We start from the raw sequence: 19,302 nt of genomic DNA, 5'->3' as shown, positions 1-19,302 counted from the left end.
TTCATGTAGTTTGTGCAGCCAATTTATATAAAACTGTCAATTACAATTAAAATCTTCTGAATACTGATTTATAAATATTTGTAAAATCTTTATTATTATTTAGAAGCATAAAAAGGTTTAATTTCGACAGAAGTTCTCATGCATGTCTACCTAATCACAAATATGCTTTTTCTTTCTATTGGAGCTTCAAATTTTTGTTATTCGCATGTAGTGTGGTATCAGTGACAGAATATAAACCACATTGTCATTTCTTTTGTCTTTAATTATTAATTAAAAATTTATTAATTTCAAGAAAATCTTGAATTGGAATTAGCAGCACAGTAAATTTTGTAAAAAGTCTTCCATGACTTAATGCATGAGCTTTGGTCAAAGAACTTAAGATCATTAGAGTCCTAGTCTTGTGTTTCTCTCAGCAGTCCCCAAACCTGCAGTGATTCCTAGCATACACCCACATATACTGAACAAGCATACCCATTGAATATTTTGAAGAGTCTGTCTGAAAAAACTGCACATAGACTGTATGTATCATAGCATAGAATGAAAGAAAAAAGAAAAACTCTCGTTTTAAAACTCCAATATACTAGAGCAGTGTCATCACAATAGAAATTAACTTTTTCATAATTAGCTTAAATTCTTCTTTGGAGATATGAAAGGCTCAAAAATATCTATGCTGTGCAGTTGTGAAACTATACCTCTTCATATCTTTGGAAGTAAATCCTTTGATACAAAAGGCACCCACATTGCTAATTGAACAGTGTCTCTTCTACTGCAAGACTCAACTAAAGTGAAAAGAAAGTGCTTTTAATTTTTCCAGTTTGGATTCATTAGATCATTGATACTGTTATAAGGGTCTTGTATTATGAAACAACTGTTTGGTGAATTAATTGTACGTATTTCACTTTTCATAAAATACCTTTTTAAGGCTTTTCTTCAGTATTTGAAAACAGAAGTTCCATAGCTGACATAGTGACTCCTTTTACATTCCTCCATCTAAAAGTGGCTTTCTTTTTTATATAAATATATAAGCCATTTAATAGCTGGCCCTAGTTACAAGTTCAGATTTACTTAAACATTATAATGTTTTCATTGTGGTGATTGAACTGTTCATTCTTATTTTTGGCAACTAATTATGTTGATTCCTTTTTAATTTGTAACTGCTGAGAGGAACATTATTATTAAATTCACTGTGTATTTTCTGAAAATGCATCTAAATATTATCCACCTTATTAACATAAAATCTTTTTTCACAACAGTTTTAATAGCTTTTTAGGTTTTGCTCTGCCACAGCAAATTGCAATTGCCATTCATCGTTGGCACATATCTTCTTCCAATTTCTGTCTCTCACTCTTTCTCTCTCTTCCAGTCTTCTGGGCATAGTGCTAGCTTCTGCAACTCTTGATTTTTAAATCAGCCGCATGCCTTCATTTTGAATCTAAAAATATATGTCCATGCTTATATTTTTAACAGAAAAATAATTTAATTATATTACAATTAAGATATAATAGAAATCCCCAATATAGTACCATAATTATACCTACCTTACAATTAGTTACTGTGACTTTGGCTGTCTGTCTTAACAACTCGAATACATTACATTGTTTTATCAGTGCTTAGAAAACATATTTGGAACTGAGTCAGTCCAGTGATACTGACTGGATGGATGATGCATTTATCTAGCAATACTCCCATCCACTCCATTCATGTAGTTTGTGCAGCCAATTTATATAAAACTGTCAATTACAATTAAAATCTTCTGAATACTGATTTATAAATATTTGTAAAATCTTTATTATTGTTTAGAAGTATAAAAAGGTTTAATTTCAACAGAAGTTCTCATGCATGTCTACCTAATCACAAATATACTTTTTCTTTCTATTGGAGCCTCAAATTTATATTATTCACATACATTGCAATACAATACTGTTTTATGTGGTACAACAAAAAAAAAAATATTGTCCTACCAAAAGAAAGAGTTGTTGTTATAAAAAATGTTATTTGCATTGCTTCAGATTCTAAATTCGAATATAAATTAATTAAAACTAAATAAAATAACGAACTCCATGTATCCGTCACAGGAACCATATTTCAAGTGCTCAGTAGCCTCAGGTGGTAAGCAGCTTCCCAACTGCACAGTGCAGATGTAGGCTGCACTGTGTCCACCATACCCAGCACATAAACAATTATGGATTGAATTTGAACAGTGCAGGTGTAGGCTGTGCATTCCCCAAGATTATGGGTTGAACGTAACATTTCTGTTGTCCACCATACCCAGCACATAAACAATTATGGATTGAATTTGAACAGTGCAGGTGTAGGCTGTGCATTCCCCAAGATTATGGGTTGAATGTAACATTTTTGTTGTCCACCATACCCAGCACATAAACAATTATGGATTGAATTTGAACAGTGCAGGTGTAGGCCTGTCTCTTATACACATCTAGATGTGTATAAGAGACAGGTTGGAACAAATATGTGTTTGCAAATGCTTCAAGTTCATAAAGAAGACTTCGCAGGAGAATTGAGACTTTAACTGGTATTAAACATTTAAAGGCAGAAAGCAACAGAGAAAGAACACTTTAAGCAGCTATGTAACAAACCAAAACAGAGCACAGATGTGAGAAGAATGAGGAAAGTAAAATCTGGAAAGTTCGATTGAGGTCAGGAGCAGAAAGCCGGAAGTGGACATTAGCCAGTTGGTAGTGCGGAACTTCTAAGACTTGAAAACAGGAAAGTTATTATGAAAGACATATTTTAGGAATTTTCATATTAGAGTGATATTCTTCTAATTTTTTTTTTAAAGGAAGATTCATCTGGTGACTCAGCAGATAGTGAAGAAAAAGTTAGAAGAATGTTACCCTAAATCAAGGTCAGGTGATAAGGGTCTGCATTAAGATAGCTGGAACTGGAGTGAATGAAATAAATGTGAGCACCACAAAGGAAGTCTCCTCAGGGCTTGACTGAATATAAAGAGAGGGAGGAATTAAAATGTGTTTTTCATGTGGTAAGAAGGGATTGGTTTACAATTGTCCCAATTGTCCTTGTATCCTCGCTAAGGAAATATTATAATTATTTATCTGTATTTCCCTTTCTACCAAATTAAGAAATCAAATTGGAAGAAAAACCATGGCTAATCACGTATGTGAAGGAGTCTCTCTCTGTCGCTCAAGCTTGAGTGCAGGGGCCTATTCTTGGCTCACTGCAACCTCTGCCTTCTGGGAAGAAGTGATTCTCCTGCCTCAGCTTCCTGAGCAGCTGAAATTACAGGCATGCACTACCACGCCTGGCTAATTTTGTATTTTTAGTAGAGATGGGATTTCGTTATGTTGGCCAGGCTGGTCTTGAACTCCTGACCTCAGGTGATCCACCCACCTCGGCCTCCCAAAGTGCTGGGATTTCAGACGTGAACCACCGTGGCTGGTCTGTGGGGGAGATTTCTGTACAATAGTGCACAGGGAGCTGGAGCGTTGAAGTTTTATGAGCCCATGAGTTATATGAGGAATAAGGAAGGGGTCAAGAAAAATGACTCAGGAAGTAGTCTTCAAAAATGCACATAGTTCAGGAAGTAAAAGAGGAAGAATGCACACGCTTCAGGAACTAAAAGAGGAAAGGAAATAAGAAAAGTAAGAGACCCAGAAAAATGTTGTGCTGTGGCAGTCCAACCAGGAAAAAAAAAAGTGTTGTAAAAAAGAAAAAAATGAGCCAGGCGCGATGGCTCATGCCTGTAATCCCAGCATTTTGTGAGGCCTAGGCGGACGAATTACCTGAGGTCAGGAGTTCGAGACCAGCCTGGCCAACATGGTGAAACCCTGTCTCTACTAAAAATACAAAAATTAGCTGAGCATGGTGGCAGGCAACTGTAATCCCAGCTACTCTGGGTGGCTGAGGCAGGATAATCCCTTGAACCTGGGAGGCAGAGATTGGCGTGAGCTGAGATCATGCCATTGCACTCCAGCCTGGGAGAAAAAAAGGAACGGAGGGGACGGGAGGGGAGGAAATTGGCTGAGCACAGTGGCTCATGCCTGTAATCCCAGTACTTTGGGAGGCCAATGTGGAAGGATTGTTTGAGGCTGAGAGTTTATGACCAGTCTGGGCAACATAGTGAGACCTTGCCACTACAAAAACTATGAAAAATTAGCCGGCTGTGGTGGCTCCTGCAAGTGTGGTCCCAGCTACTTGGGAGGCTGAGGTGGGAGGATCACTTGATCCCGGGAGATCAAGGCTGAAGTCAGCCATGATCACACCACTGCACTCAAGCCTGAGTGAGAGAGCGAGAGACCCTGTCTCAAAAGGCAAAAACTGTCAATAGTTTAAAAAAGCATTGGTATACCAGTAAGGGGCTTACAACTTTGTTTCTTTAGACTACAGTTTTTCAGTTTTTGGTGTTTTAGCAATATTTGCTGATATTTTTCTGTCCTGGCTAATTTTTTTTGAAAAGTAATTCTAAGTACTTATCAATTTGCAAATGTACATTGTTCTCTTTCTTAGTGAATAAAAGGTGAATCTCTCCAATTCCAATCTTAAACTTTTAAGTTAATCAAGAATTTATACATGTTATGTACTTCATGAAAAAAATTATGAATTTTTACCATCTACTGAGATTAAAATACCTTAGAAGTAGAAAGTACTTATTTTATTCTTCACACATCCTTAAATATCCCATGCAATTAGAAGGTAGGTAGTAAGTATATGAACTAAACAAAAATGATTCATACATGAGTACCAATATATAAATATATGCATCCTGAAAGACGTTACCATTGACTTCTGAAGAAGAATGTGTAATTCTATCAACTGTTCCGGTCTACATCATTTTTTTATTCTTAGCTATATCACATGAGACTAAACCAATAAATACAACAGTTTTTAAAATCAATTCACCTGGTATTCAAGGTTTTAATTGTACTTTCTTCTCTTCTGTAGCTATTGCTATAAATATTTAAAGAGTCAAATGAAAAGAACACATTCAATTAAACAGTAAATTCACTTTAAAATATGGAAAAAATACAATACTATTGAAATGTCATATAAATTATTTTACATCTGATGAAATAAAATATTATAGAGTATTATAAATTGAGACACACAAAGCCAGATACATATTTTAAAAAATTATGTATGGACTAATAGATAGGAAACCATGCTGAAATAACCACACACTGTATGTTTAAGTATGTTGGAACTAGGTAGGGTTTTTTCATCTTTTCCTGTTTTACCAAAATGTCTATATTGAGGGTAACCTTCTGTAAACAAATTTGAATGTATACATTTGAAAACAAAGCTCTAAATAATCCTTCTAGGTTCACCTTGCTCCTTCTGCAATCTGTTCAAAGCAACTGGCCTGCACATGCTGATGCTCTCACAGATTAAAGAGTTTAAGAAGAAATCCACAAATGCAAGTGTATACATCTAATAAATTAATTGAGTTCTTATGGCATTTATTTGTATTTCGATAACTAGTTGGCAATGAAAAATGCACCGGAAAGAATGCATTAAATTAATTAGATGAAGAAATGACATACATAAAAATTGTCAAAGGAATGACAGAGGAAAATAAACCAGGTTCATTAAACCAACATCTAAAACATACAGTGAAAAACCCCTTGTTCTGATGGCAATGAACGTTGTATTTCTATCTTAATACTTTGCATTAAGACTGTCCAATGCATTGTATAGTTTTAAAGGACCCAATCATATTCCTTTAAGTACTTCCTTAATAGAGGTAAATTAGGTAATAGTAGAACACAGCTATGTTTGCTACAAAAATTCAATAAAACAATTTAATAATCTTCATAAAGTATTTATCTACTTGAGTGAATTAACTAAGTAGTCGATGGAAATTGCTTTAGTTCTCCACAGCCGTTTACCCTTATGGTGTATCCTCTGTGCAGATTTCTCAAATGCTCCTCTAAGGTGTGGACAGCATTCCAGACACATTGGACAACGACTGCTAAACCAGCTGAAATCTACAGATGAAGACTCCATACAAGTAACATGCAAGGAAAAATAAACTACATGACATGCCTTGATGCCATGTCTCTTTTCGTCATGTTATGTATTTTTCTTACGAAATAAGGCTTGGAAGATTCTGAGGGCCAAAATTGAAACTAAAAAGTACATGGCAAAAAAATAATATATAAATAAATCTTAAAATATGAGGGAAAATATAAAAATATAAAAACCAGATAAAGAAATTAGGCAAAGGGCACAAATAACTCCCCAACCTCCTCACTCTCCAACTCTCTTTCTCTTCTCTCTCTCGCACTCTCTCTCTTTCTTTCACAAAGACATGTAAATAAATGATACTCAAACTTAGGAAAAGGTGTTCAAACTCACTTAAACACATGAAAAGATGTTCAACACAAGAGAAACAAAAATAAACAGACATCATGTATGGCATCTATCACATTCTCAAATATCATTACACACTGTCAACAAGACTGTGGGAAACAGGTTCTATGGTACATTACTGGTTCTGTCTTACGTAATTGCATACACACATGCAAAATGGTGAAATCTACATGGAACAGAATTTAGCAATAACTCACAAAACAACATATGCATTGACCTTTTGCTGCAGCAATCTCATTTTTCTAGAAATTAATGCTAAACATATATCTCCAACAATACAAAAACATATGAATTACGGTTTTCACTGTGGCACTGTGTTTAGCTGCAAAATACTGGAAAAAACCTCATTGCTCATAAATAGGAGAGGAGTTGAATAAACTACATTACATCCACACAACGAAATACTCTACAACTGGAAAGAATAGTTAAGTCTGTAATTTTTGATATGGCGTGATTTTTAACATACTTGTTAAATGATGAAAGCAAAAAAGTATGCAACTTTTATTTTAAAAAGAGGAGACATATATGTGTATTTGCTTCTTTGTACAGAAAAAACCTAGGAAGGTAGGAAGGAAGGGTAAATCCAAAATTAATGTCATGGATTACCACAAAAGGGTAGGGGAAATGAGAAAAGAAATCAAGAGGAGAATAAGATTTCTCTGAGCACATCTTTTTATATAAACTTTACTTTTGAACATGTTACTACTTTCATAGTCCAAAAATAAAACAACATTCACAAGAATTGGAGGAAAAAATCTAAAATAGGACACCAGTCAGAAAAAAAATGAGCCTATATATCTATATCAAATTAATAAAATAATCATATAGAAAAATATTTAATCAAGTAACCTGATTATACCCTAAGAGGGATATATTCTAAACACAAAAAGGGCATATATTCTAAAGACAAAAAGGACTGCCAAGAAATTGTGAACTTTACTTGATCAGTTTGCTGTTGATGTGGTATCAGCGGAGAAATTCTGAAAATATTTTTTGTATTGTAGAAAAGAGTCAATGAGTATGTACGTTGATATTGTTGAACAAGATATGGAAATGGAGAGGAAGAATTCTGTATATTGAAATTCTAGATATCAGTCAGAACTACTCACTCTCAGTAGATGGATAGGTAGATTTATATTATAGATTTATAAATAGATTTATATATAGTCTAGAAGCAGTGACACCTGCAGTAGCTATAAGCACATCAGTCAGAAGGAGAAAAGTACAATGAGAGAATAGAATATTTCGTTTCGCCACCAAGTAAGAAAGTGCCCCAAAACAAGATCCAAGGGTTACCATTAGCAAAATGTGGGTGAACTTGAGTGAAAATAATAATCAAAACAATATATTATAAGGCATAAAATTTTAAAATAAATAGAGTTCTGAGCCGGGCGCAGTGGCCCACACCTATAATTCCAGCAGTTTGGGAGGCCGAGGCACGTGGATCACTTGAGGTCAGGAGTTCAAGACCAACCTGACCAACATGACGAAACCCTGTTTCGACTAAAAATACACAATTAACTGGATGTGGTGATGCACGCCTATAATCCCAGCTACTCAGGAGGCTGAGATAGGAGAATCGCTTGAACCCGGGAGGCGGAGGTTGCAGTGAGCGGAGATCGTTGCAGTGAGCGGAGATCGCAGCATTGCACTCCAGCCTGGGCAACAAGAGCAAAACTTCGTCTCAAATAAATAAATAAATAAAGCTCTGAATGATATTCAAAAAAGACAGGGAAATGAAGAAAAGCACACTCCTCTTGACAAAAGAATGACAGCTAATACATCCAGAAGAAATTCTGGAATTAGAAAGTTACTGTTTTGGAATTCCCAGTGGAATCATTGATTCAGGCAACAATCATCAATGTATGCTAAAACCATTGAGTAAAATTTTCTTGTAAAATAGGATATTCATATCGTTTAAAAGTGTTCCCCAAAAACGTTGAACTAATTACACAGTGTAGAAAGTTGTTTTTCCGGAAGAATACCAATACCAAGTGATCAAATGTAACAGTAATAGGACAAGCTGATATTATTTGCTTCGTAATGTAACGCATTGGTAAGAACACCATTTCATCTATGAGTAATCTTTTATCTTATTTTATTTTATTTTGAAATGGAGTCTTGCTCTGTCACCCAGGCTGGAGTGCAGTGGCGCCATCTCAGCTCACTACAAGCTCCGCCTCCCGAGTTCACGCCATTCTCCTGCCTCAGCCTCCCGAGTAGCTGGGACTACAGGCGCCCGCCACCACTCCTGGCTAATTTTTTGTATTTTTAGTAGAGATGGGGTTTCACCGTGTTAGCCAAGATGGTCTCGAGCTCCTGACCTCGTGGATCTGCCCACCTGGGCTTCCCAAAGTGCTGGGATCACAGGCGTGAGCCACCACACCTGGCCTCATTTATGAGTATCCTTGCCAAAAAATGATTCAAAAAGAATCTGATAATGAGTAAACAATCAGAGAAATCCTAATCATAGACATATGTAATTGTAAGACAATACACAAAACCACTGCACAAAATCAGTGTCACAAAGGGCATATGTGGAAGAGCCATTCTAGAATAAAGGAGTCTAAAGAGACATTGGAACAAAACCGAGTATTTGATTGACTTCTAGATCCACAATTTAAAAAAATAAACTGAAAAGGACATTTTGTGGGAAATTGGAATAGGAGCTTTAACAAAATTATTGAATTGAAACACTTGTGATTGCAAAAGAATCAATATACAGTCTTAATTATAAGGGAGAGAAAATAAAAGTAATTTAATATAAAATAACATATAAGTCAATATTTTATCATGAACATACAAATATATTTGAATTTGAATACATGATAAGACAGATGTTTGTACCTGAATGTAGACTCATCATGGGTGAGACGGCTATATGTAGAGTTTACTATTAGTGTGCTGTGTTAAAACAAACGCCATGAATAACACTAACGTTGCTGCCTTTAGTTTTCGCAACAGTGAATAATGATTGGGAAAATTCCAAACAAAACACAACACAAACTTCTTTCTTTTTACATTGTAGTTGCATTGCCGATAAAAATCAGTAAAACATAAAATCTTGCAAAATATACTCTGCATTTGTGTATTTAAAATAACTCAGTTCCAGGCTCTGAAAATTATAAAGTTTTCTAAGTACATGAGTGTCTGGTGGTGTATTTTTAAAAACTCTACAAAATCAAGACTATTCTTTGCTGGGCAAGACAGTCCTCATTGCAGGATGTTGGGCATACCTGGCCCCTACACACTATATACCAAAAGTACCCTAAGGTAGGTTGGAGCCAACTCTGAGGTGGAGATTAACATGCAGGACTTTATTAAAAAGTGCTCTTGGTTTCAACACCAGGGGAAGGGAAGGAAAGAAAGTAAGCTTGGGCAGAGAGGGAATTTAGTCTCCATGAAGTCCTCAGATGATCCCATGGGACACTCTGAAGTGAGGAGCCTTCCAGTATGGACAGAGTATTGGGCCACGATACCCCCACATCAGTTATTGGTTGTGGGCTGCTCTGGGAATAAGGTGGGCTCTTGGACAAGGAGAGGCTCTTGTGAACAGTGACAATGCTGAAGAGAGCTGACAGCTGAGAGATATCAGATGGCAGCACAGCCAGCAGCTGGAGTGACAGTCCTCCACGCCTGAAGGGGGAGCTAGGTACACATAACAAAGTCCACTATACATTCCTAAGAAGTGTGACAATAAAAGTAAAAGCCAATATTTTAATCTAAAATGTAACTCTCTGTATTTTCCACCCAAAGTATAGGGCACTCTTAAGATTTTTAAAAATTTTTTGTAAAGATGATTTTTTAGTTTCCTTCCCCATCACCCCTTATACACACACAAACACACATCCACAATACACATACACACACACACACACACACACACACCCCTCTTAGATTTGGAATTGGAACTAAATTAAATTCATAAATTAATTGACTTAAGAAAATTGTCTTCTCATTCAGGAAAATGGCAGAGGTTTTCACTTAATTATAACTAAATAAAATACATATTAATAGTTTTAAAAACTGTGGTAACTGCTAATAAAGGAAAAGTTCCTTAATTTGATAAAAAGTTAACTGCGAAAGAATTCTGAATTCTACAAGAATTCAGTTTTTGCAAATTTACCTACTGGCAGAAATTTGTCACTCAAAATCAGTTCCGCACTTTTGCAGACACTGACAGGCACCTATAGCGCAGTGCAAAGTTTGACTCACCAATCCTCACGTTTCCAGCTAAGGGTGAACAGGTCTTGCTTCGCCTTTTTGTTTCAGCGCTCATACCTTAAACAAGTGTCCTTTCCTTAGTCTATTTAGTTCCACATTATTGTATTTTTACTGGCGATTATACTGTTTAAAACAGCCCCCAAGCATAGTGCTGAAGTGCTATCTACTGTTCCTTAGTCAGAAAGCTGTGACATGCCTTATGCAGAAAAATATGTGCTACGTAAACTTTATTCAGGCATCATTACAGTGTCGAATGCCATGAGTTCAGTGTTAATGAATCAACAATATATATTAAGGTTATGTGGATATATTGATTTAAAAAGTTGTGATCAGAGGTGCACAGCAACTTAACCCTGTATTTCTCCTTGGAGCAATGATGCAGCATTCACTAATCCAATGTTTGTCACTACCTTATAGAATATAACTTATAGCACCTTATAGAATAGAACTACCATGAATAATGACAATGAAATGTATAAGAGTTAAAAGAAAAGAATGAAACAGTCCTTATTTGTGAATGATATAAGTATTAACATAGAAAATCCAAAAGAATCGATAAGGATTATAATTAATAAGTACAGTTAATAAGTAAATGAATAAGTAATGTTTCTATTTACAAATGTATTACATAAAAATCAATTATGGGGAGAGGGATAAAAGACTACAAACTGGGTTCAGCGTATACTACTCAGGTGATAGGTGCACCAAAATCTCACAAATCACCACTAAAGAACTTACTCATGTAACCAAATCCCACGTGTTCCCCAAAAACCTATAGAAATAAAAAAAAATTAAAAATAATTTTTAAAATCAAGTTTTAAATTGATTAATCATTTTTAATTAAAAAAATGAATTTCTATGTAACACAAAATAGAAATGTAAAATTTAAAACACATCACTTACAATAGCATCAAACAATTACAAATAGTTGGCATAAATCTAACAAAAGTCATGTAAGATCACTACAAAAAAACTATAAAACATTGACAGGGAAATTTAAAACATCAAAATTAAAGAATGTACTATGTATGTGAATTGGAAAACTCAATAATGTTACCATATTTATTCTCTGCAAATTTATCTATAGATTCAGTAAACTGTCAATCAAAATCCTAGCAAGAATTTTTTATGGAATATGTCAAAATGATCTTAAATATGTATGAAAATGCAAAAGTCCAGGAAACAACCAAAATTGTCTTATGGAAAAAGAATAAAGTTAGAAGAGTTGTGTTATGATAAATCAATAGTTGACTGGCAATATTAACTGGCAATACTAAAATAGTATATGATTGGTGCAAAGCTACAAAAATAGACTATGAAACAAAACAGAGAGTCTAAAAATAGACCTGCACATATATGAACATTTGATTTTTGTGAAAAGTAACACTGCAAAGCAATAGGGAAATGGTATTTTTTCAATAGCTAGTGCTATTTAAATGTACATTAAAATAGAAAAAAATAGAAACTTGACTCCTAACATTGTACTTTTTATAAATTCAATTCCACATTTGCTATAGAGCTAAATGTAAAAGGGTATATAATAAAGCTCCTGGAAGACACTGTAGAGGACTATCTCTATGACCTTGTAGTTAGCAAACACTTCATAATGAAAACACAATAATGCAAAAGTCATAAAATAAAATACAGAAATTAAGCTTCATTAAAATTTAATAATTCTGTTTACCAAATGATAATATTAAGGAAGTGAAAAATTGATCCATAGGTTGGGTGTGTGTGTGTGTGTGTGTGTGTGTGTGTGTATATATATATATATCTTCAATTCATATATTATCAAAAGGTTGATCTGTAGCTGTAATATATAAGAACTCTTGTAAATCAATAAGAAAGAAAATTTAATAGTAAAAGAGAACAGTCAGATGGTCAAAAAACAAAAACAAAATAAAGCAAATGATGAAAATGTGCTCACTTCTCATTTGTCAGCAGAAAAATGCAAATAGAATCACAGTAAATGCCATTACACCTTCACTAGCGTAGCTAAAATTAAAACAACTGATGATAATTGCAGAATAGATGACATTCTCAAAGACTGCTGGTGGGACTGCAAGTTGGTACAATCACCTTTAAGAAATGTTTATCAGCATCTACCAAATCTGAATATATGCAAGAATATTTACCCTATGACCCAGCAAATCCACAGCCCACTCCTAGATAACCAGTAGAAATGTATACACATATTTAAAAATGTATATAAAAGAACAAATGCCCATAAGCAGTAGAATGGTTAAATTGTGGTATGCATGGTAATTGAAAACTACACAGCATGAAAAGGAAGAAAAAAAAGCCCTGGTATTTGAAAAAAAAAAAAGCATAATAATCTTACAAACGTATTATTCAAAATAACAAGATACACAAACAACACAAACTGCATGATTCCGTTTATTGAAGCCAAACACAAGCAGAAGTAATTTATGATGTTAGAGGCCAATGTTAGAGTGGTCACCTCTGGGGAGAAGGAAGGGCACGTAATTGGCCTAAGGCAGAGGGGCTTCTGAAATGCTGCCCATATTCATTCCCAATCTAAGTGTTGGTTACTTGAGTTTATTTACTTTGTAATATGCCATCAATCTATTATAATTTGTACATGTTTCTGATTGTGTTTTGTTTCCATTTTAAAAATTCACACTAATAATTATTGTTCCTTACAAACCATCCTCATCAATGGCCAGGACCACACACTTTCTCTTTTTCTGCATACATCCAATTCCAAACATGACGCATATAGTCCCACACAAATATTCTATGCTCAACTGAAAATAAATAATACACCATCCTCTTTTCAAGGAAACACCAACAGTCATGTCCAGTTTCTGGGTTCTGTGCTGAGTTTCAGAGCTCTAAGGGCTGCGAATTCTTCTTGGTAAGTTCCAATTGTGGTTCCTCGTGGCCCAACAAGTAGTCAGTGGTCCCAATTAATGAGAAATCTTATCATCCCAACACACTCAAAGTACCACCGTCAAAGATAGCAATATCCTCATAATAATAAGAGCTTTCTTTGAAAAAATAGAGAAAAGGAAGAGCCACAGAGTTGTGAGTGGTCTGTGCTACTAATCCCTGTCGGGAGGAAGGGTAACGATTCCTTGCTCTACAGTAGAATGAGGCCCCCAGAGGCAATCTGGGTGGTTACAGTTGTTCTTGTTCTGAAGACTTTCTTGACACACCTGAAGGGAGCCTGGGGGTAGGGGAGGGGGAAGTCAGGGGCAGGGGATGGGAGATGATTCCCTTCCTGGGGCTGCATGGCTTTAGTACCTTTCTTCCTTTTGGCATACTTGGAAGAGCTGATAATTGCCTTTGATTATAAGCACTCAAGGCTCTCTTTTTAGACTTTGGCGTTTCCTAACAATAAGTCCCTTAAAAATTCAATTTGATGATGAATTTTAATGCATTCCACAAATATTTACTGAGCATGTATGATTGTCGAGGCTTTATTCTAGATACTTGGGATATATCAAGGAACAAAATAAATGTAAATCCTAGACCCCAGGAGATTGCGTTGTGGAGGGAGCAGGCTGAGATTCAACAAACAACACAATAATAAGTAAATTATATGTTGTAGAAGGTAATTAGTGCTGGTAATAAAGAAGAAGTAAAGCATGACCTACCATGGAAAGGAACATTGAAAGTAGAGCACAGCAAGATGGTGGAAGGGGAAATGGTAAAGGTTTAGTATTAATACAGTCAGAAGAGGCCACTTTGCAAAGGTGAAATTTAAGCAAAGACTTGAGGTAGAGAGGGAGCCAAGCAGTTATCTGAGGCAAGATAATCCAAAGGAGTGGAAAACATAACAAAAATACCCTAAGGGGAAGCATGATTGACCTGTCTAAGGGTTATAGAGGGTCATGGTGGCTGGAAGAAATGAGGGCTGGTTGAACCAGAAGTATGAGGAAGTAGCAAATGCAAAAGAACTGCAATCGTAGCAAACAGTCTCTTAGGCCACAGCTCAAACAAGTTAGAACTCAAGATTAAGAAACGCACTCAAATCCACACAACCACATGGAAATTGAACAGCATACTTCTGAATGACTCCTGGGTAAACAATGAAATTAAGGCAGAAATCAAGAAGTTGTCTGAAACCAGTGAGAACAAAGAGACAATATACCAGCATCTCTGGGATACAGCTAAAGCAGTGTTAAAAGGGAAATGGATAGCACTAAATGTCCACATCAAAAAGCTAGAAAAATCTCAAAGTGATACCGTAACATCACAACTGAAAGAACTAGAGAGCCACGAGCAAACATACCCCAAAGATAGCAGAGGCCAAGAAATAATCAAAGGCAGAGAGGAACTGAAGGAGATAGGGACATGAAAACCTCTTCAAAAAATCAGCAAATCCAGGAGCTGGTTTTTTGAAAAAATAGAATAAAATAAACCACTAGCTAGACTAATAAAGAAGAAAAGAGAGAAAAATCAAGTAGATACAACAAAAAATGATAAAGGGAATATCACCACTGACTCCACAGAAATACAAACAACCATCAGAGAACAGTATAAACATCTCTATGTAAATAAACTAAAAAATCAAGAAGAAATGGATAAATTCCTGGGCACATACACACTTCCAAGGCTGAACCAGGAAGAAGTTGAATCTCTGAATAGGCCAATAACAAGGTCTGAAATTGAGGTAGTAATGAGTAACCTACCAACCATAAAAAAGCCCAGGATCAGATGGGATTTACAGCTGAATTCTACCAGAGGTACAAAGAGAAGCTGATACCATTTCTTTTGAAACTTTTCCAAACAATTGAAAAGGAGGGACTCATCCCTAACTCACTTTATGAGGCCAGCATCATCTTGATATCAAAACCTGGCAGAGAGAGAGCAAAAAAAGAAAAGTTCAGGCCAATATACCTGATGAACATTGGTGCAAAAGTCGTCAATAATATACTGGCAAACTGAATCCAGAAACAGCATATCAAAACTTTATCCACCACAATCAAGTCAGCTTCATCCCCAGGATGCAAGGCTGGTTCAACATATGCAAATCGATAAATGTAATTCATCACATAAAGAGAACTAAAGACAAAAACCACATGATTATTGCAATAGATACAGAAAACACTTTCAATAAAATTAAACATCCCTTCATGTTAAAAACTGTCAATAAACTAGGTATTGATGGAACATGCCTCAAAATAATAAGAGCCATTTATGGCAAACCCACAGCTAATATACTGCATGGGCAAAAGCTGGAAGCATTCTCCTTGAAAACTGGCATAAGACAAGGATGAACTCTCTCACCACTCCTATTTAACATAATAATAGGAGTACTGGCCAAGGCAATCAGACTGGAGGAAGAAATAAAGCATATTCAAATAGGAAGAGAGGAAGTCAAACTGTCACTGTTTGTAGATGACACAATCCTATATCTAGAAAATCTCATCATCTCAGCCCAAAAGCTTCTTAAGGTGATAAGCAACTTCAACAGTCTCAGGATACAAAATTAATGTGCAAAAATCACAAGCATTCCTATACACCAACAATAGACAAGCAAAGAGCCAAATCATAAATTAACTCCCATTCACAATTGCCACAAAGAGAATAAAATACCTAGGAATACAGCTAACAAGGGAAGTGAAGGACCTCTTCACGGAGAGCTACAAACCTCTGCTCAAGGAAATCTGAGAGGACACAAATGAATGGAAAAATATTCCATGCCCATGGATAGGAAGAATCAATATTGTGAACATGGCCATACTGCCCAAGGCAATTTATAGATTCAATGCTATTCCCATTAAATTACCATTGACATTCTCTACAGAATTAGAAAAAAAAAAAATACCTTAAATTTTACATGGAACCAAAAAAGAGCCCATATAGCCAAGATAATCCTAAGCAAAAAGAACAATCTGGAGGCATCACACTACCTGACTTCAAATTATACGACAAGTCTACAGTAACCAAAACAGCATGTTATTGGTACAAAAAGAGATACATGGACCAATGGAACAGAATAGAGATCTCAGAAATAAGATGACACAGCTATACCATCTGATCTTCAACAAACCTGACAAAAACAAGCAATGACAAAAGGATTCCCTATTCAGTGCTGGAAGAACTAGACAGCCATATGCAGAAAATTGAAACTGGATCCCTTCCTTACACCTTATACAAAAATTAACTCAAGATGGATTAAAGACTTAAATGTAAAACCTAAAATTATAAAAACCCTAGAAGACAATCTAGGCAATACCATTCAGGACATAGGCACAGGTAAAGATTTCATGAAGAAAAGGTCAAAAGCAATTGCAACCAAAGCAAAAATTGACAAATGGGATATAATTAAACTAAAGATCTTCTGCCCACCAAAAGAAACTATCATCAGAGTGAACAGATAGCCTACAGAATGGGAGAAAATTTTTGCAATCTACCCATCTGACAAAGGTCTAATATCCAGAATCTACAAGGAACTTAAACACATTTACAAGAAAAAAAAAAGTTACAAAGTGAGCAAAGGACATGAGCAGACACTTCTCAAAAGAAGACATTTATGTGGACAAGAAACGTGAAGAAAAGCTCAACATCTTTGATTATCAGAGAAATGCAAATCAAAACCACAATGAGATACCATCTCACGCCAGTCAGAATGGCAATTATTAAAAAGTCAAGAAACAACAGATGCTGGTGAGGCTGTGGAGAAATAGGAACTCTTTTATATAGTGATTTCTGCATTTCCAACTGAGGTACCTGGTTCATCTCATTGGGACTGGTTGGATGTGGGTGCAGACCATGGAGGGTAGGCTGAAGCAGGGCAGGGCATTGCCTCATCTGGGAAGCACAAGGGGTCAGGGGATTTCCCTTTCCTAGCCAAGTGAAGCCATGACAGACTGTACCTGGAAAATCAAGACACTCCCACCCAAATACTGTGCTTTTCCAACAGTCATAGCAAACCGCACACCAGGAGATTATATCCTGCACCCAGCTCAGTGGGTCCCACACCCTCGGAGCCTTGCTCACGCTAGCACAGCAGTCTGAGATCAACCTGCGAGGCAGCAGCCTGGCAGGGGGAGGAGCGTCTGCCATGGCTGACGCTTGAGTAGGCAAACAAAGTGACTGGGGAAACTCGAACTGGGTGGAGCCCACCACAGCTCTGCAAGGCCTACTGCCTCTGTGGACCCCACCTCTGGGGCAGGGCATAGTTGAACAAAAGACAGCAGAAAGTTTTGCAGACTTAAATGTCCCTGTCTGACAGCTCTGAAGAGAGCAGTGGTTCTCCCAGCATGGTGTTTGAACTCTGAGAACAGATAGACTGCCTCCTCAAGTGGGTCCATGACCCCCGTGTAGCCTAACTGGGAGACACCTCCCAGTAGGGGCCAACTGACACCTCATACAGGCGGATGCCCCTCTGGGAGAAAGCTTCCAGAGGAAGGATCAGGCAGCAATATTTGCTGTTCTGCAGCCTCCGCTGGTGATACCCAGGAAAACAGGGTCTGGAGTGGACCTCCAGCAAACTCCGAAAGACCTGCAGCTGAGGGACCTGATTCTTAGAAGGAAAACTAACAAACAGAAAGGAATAGCATCAACATCAACAAAAAGGACGTCCACACCAAAACCCCATTTGTAGGTCACCAACATCAAAGACCAAAGGTAGATAAAACCACAAAGATGGGGAGAAACCAGAGCAGAAAAGCTGAAAATCCTAAAAACTAGAGCACCTCTTCTCCTCCAAAGGATCACAGCTCCTCGCCAGCAAAGGAACAAAGCTGGACAGAGAATGACTTTGACAAGCTGACAGAAGTAGGCTTCAGAAGGCCAGTAATAACAAACTTCTCTGAGCTAAAGAAGGATGTTTGAACTCATCGCAAGGAAGCTAAAAACCTCGAAAAAAGATTAGACAAATGGCTAACTAGAATAAACGGTGTAGAGAAGACCTTAAATGACCTGATGGAGCTGAAAACCATGGCATGAGAACTATGTGACGCATACAAAAGCTTCAGTAGCCCATTCAATCAAGTGGAAGAAAGAGTATCAGTGATTGAAGATCAAATTAATGAAATAAAATGAGAGAAGTTTAGAGAAAAAAGAGTAAAAAGAAATGAACACAGCCTCCAAGAAATATGGGACTATGTGAAAAGACCAAATATACGTTTGATTGGTGTACTGGAAAGTGATGGGGAGAATGGAATCAAGATGGAAAATACTCGTCAGGATATTATCCAGGAGAACTTCCACAACTTAGCAAGGCAGGCCAACATTCAAATTCAGGAAATACAGAGAACACCACCAAGATACTCCTTCAGAAGAACAATCCCAAAACACATAAGTGTCAGATTCACCAAGGTTGAAATGAAGGAAAAAAATGTTAAGGGCAGCCAGAGAGAAAGGTCGGGTTACCCACAAAGGGAAGCCCATCAGACTAACAGCGGATCTCTCAGCAGAAACTCTACAAGGGGGCCAATATTCAACATTCTTAAAGGAAAGAATTTTCAACCCAGAATTTCATATCCAGCCAAACTAAGCTTCATAAGTGAAGGAGAAATAAAAATCCTTTACAGAGAAGCAAATGCTGAGAGATTTTGTCACCACCAGGCCTGCCTTAAAAGAGTTCTTGAAGGAAGCACTAAACATGGAAAGGAACAACCAGCACCAGCCACTGCAAACACATGCCAAATTGTAAAGACCATCGATGCTAGGAAGAAACTACATCAACTAATGGGCAAAATAACCAGCTAACATCATACTGACAGGATCAAATTCACACATAACAATATTAAC

This window comes from Mandrillus leucophaeus, unplaced genomic scaffold (assembly GCF_000951045.1).
Source record: "Mandrillus leucophaeus isolate KB7577 unplaced genomic scaffold, Mleu.le_1.0 Scaffold524, whole genome shotgun sequence".
In the NCBI taxonomy this organism is placed as follows: domain Eukaryota; kingdom Metazoa; phylum Chordata; class Mammalia; order Primates; family Cercopithecidae; genus Mandrillus; species Mandrillus leucophaeus.
The sequence above is the reverse complement of the archived record's forward strand: the minus strand, read 5'-3'. Positions refer to the sequence as shown.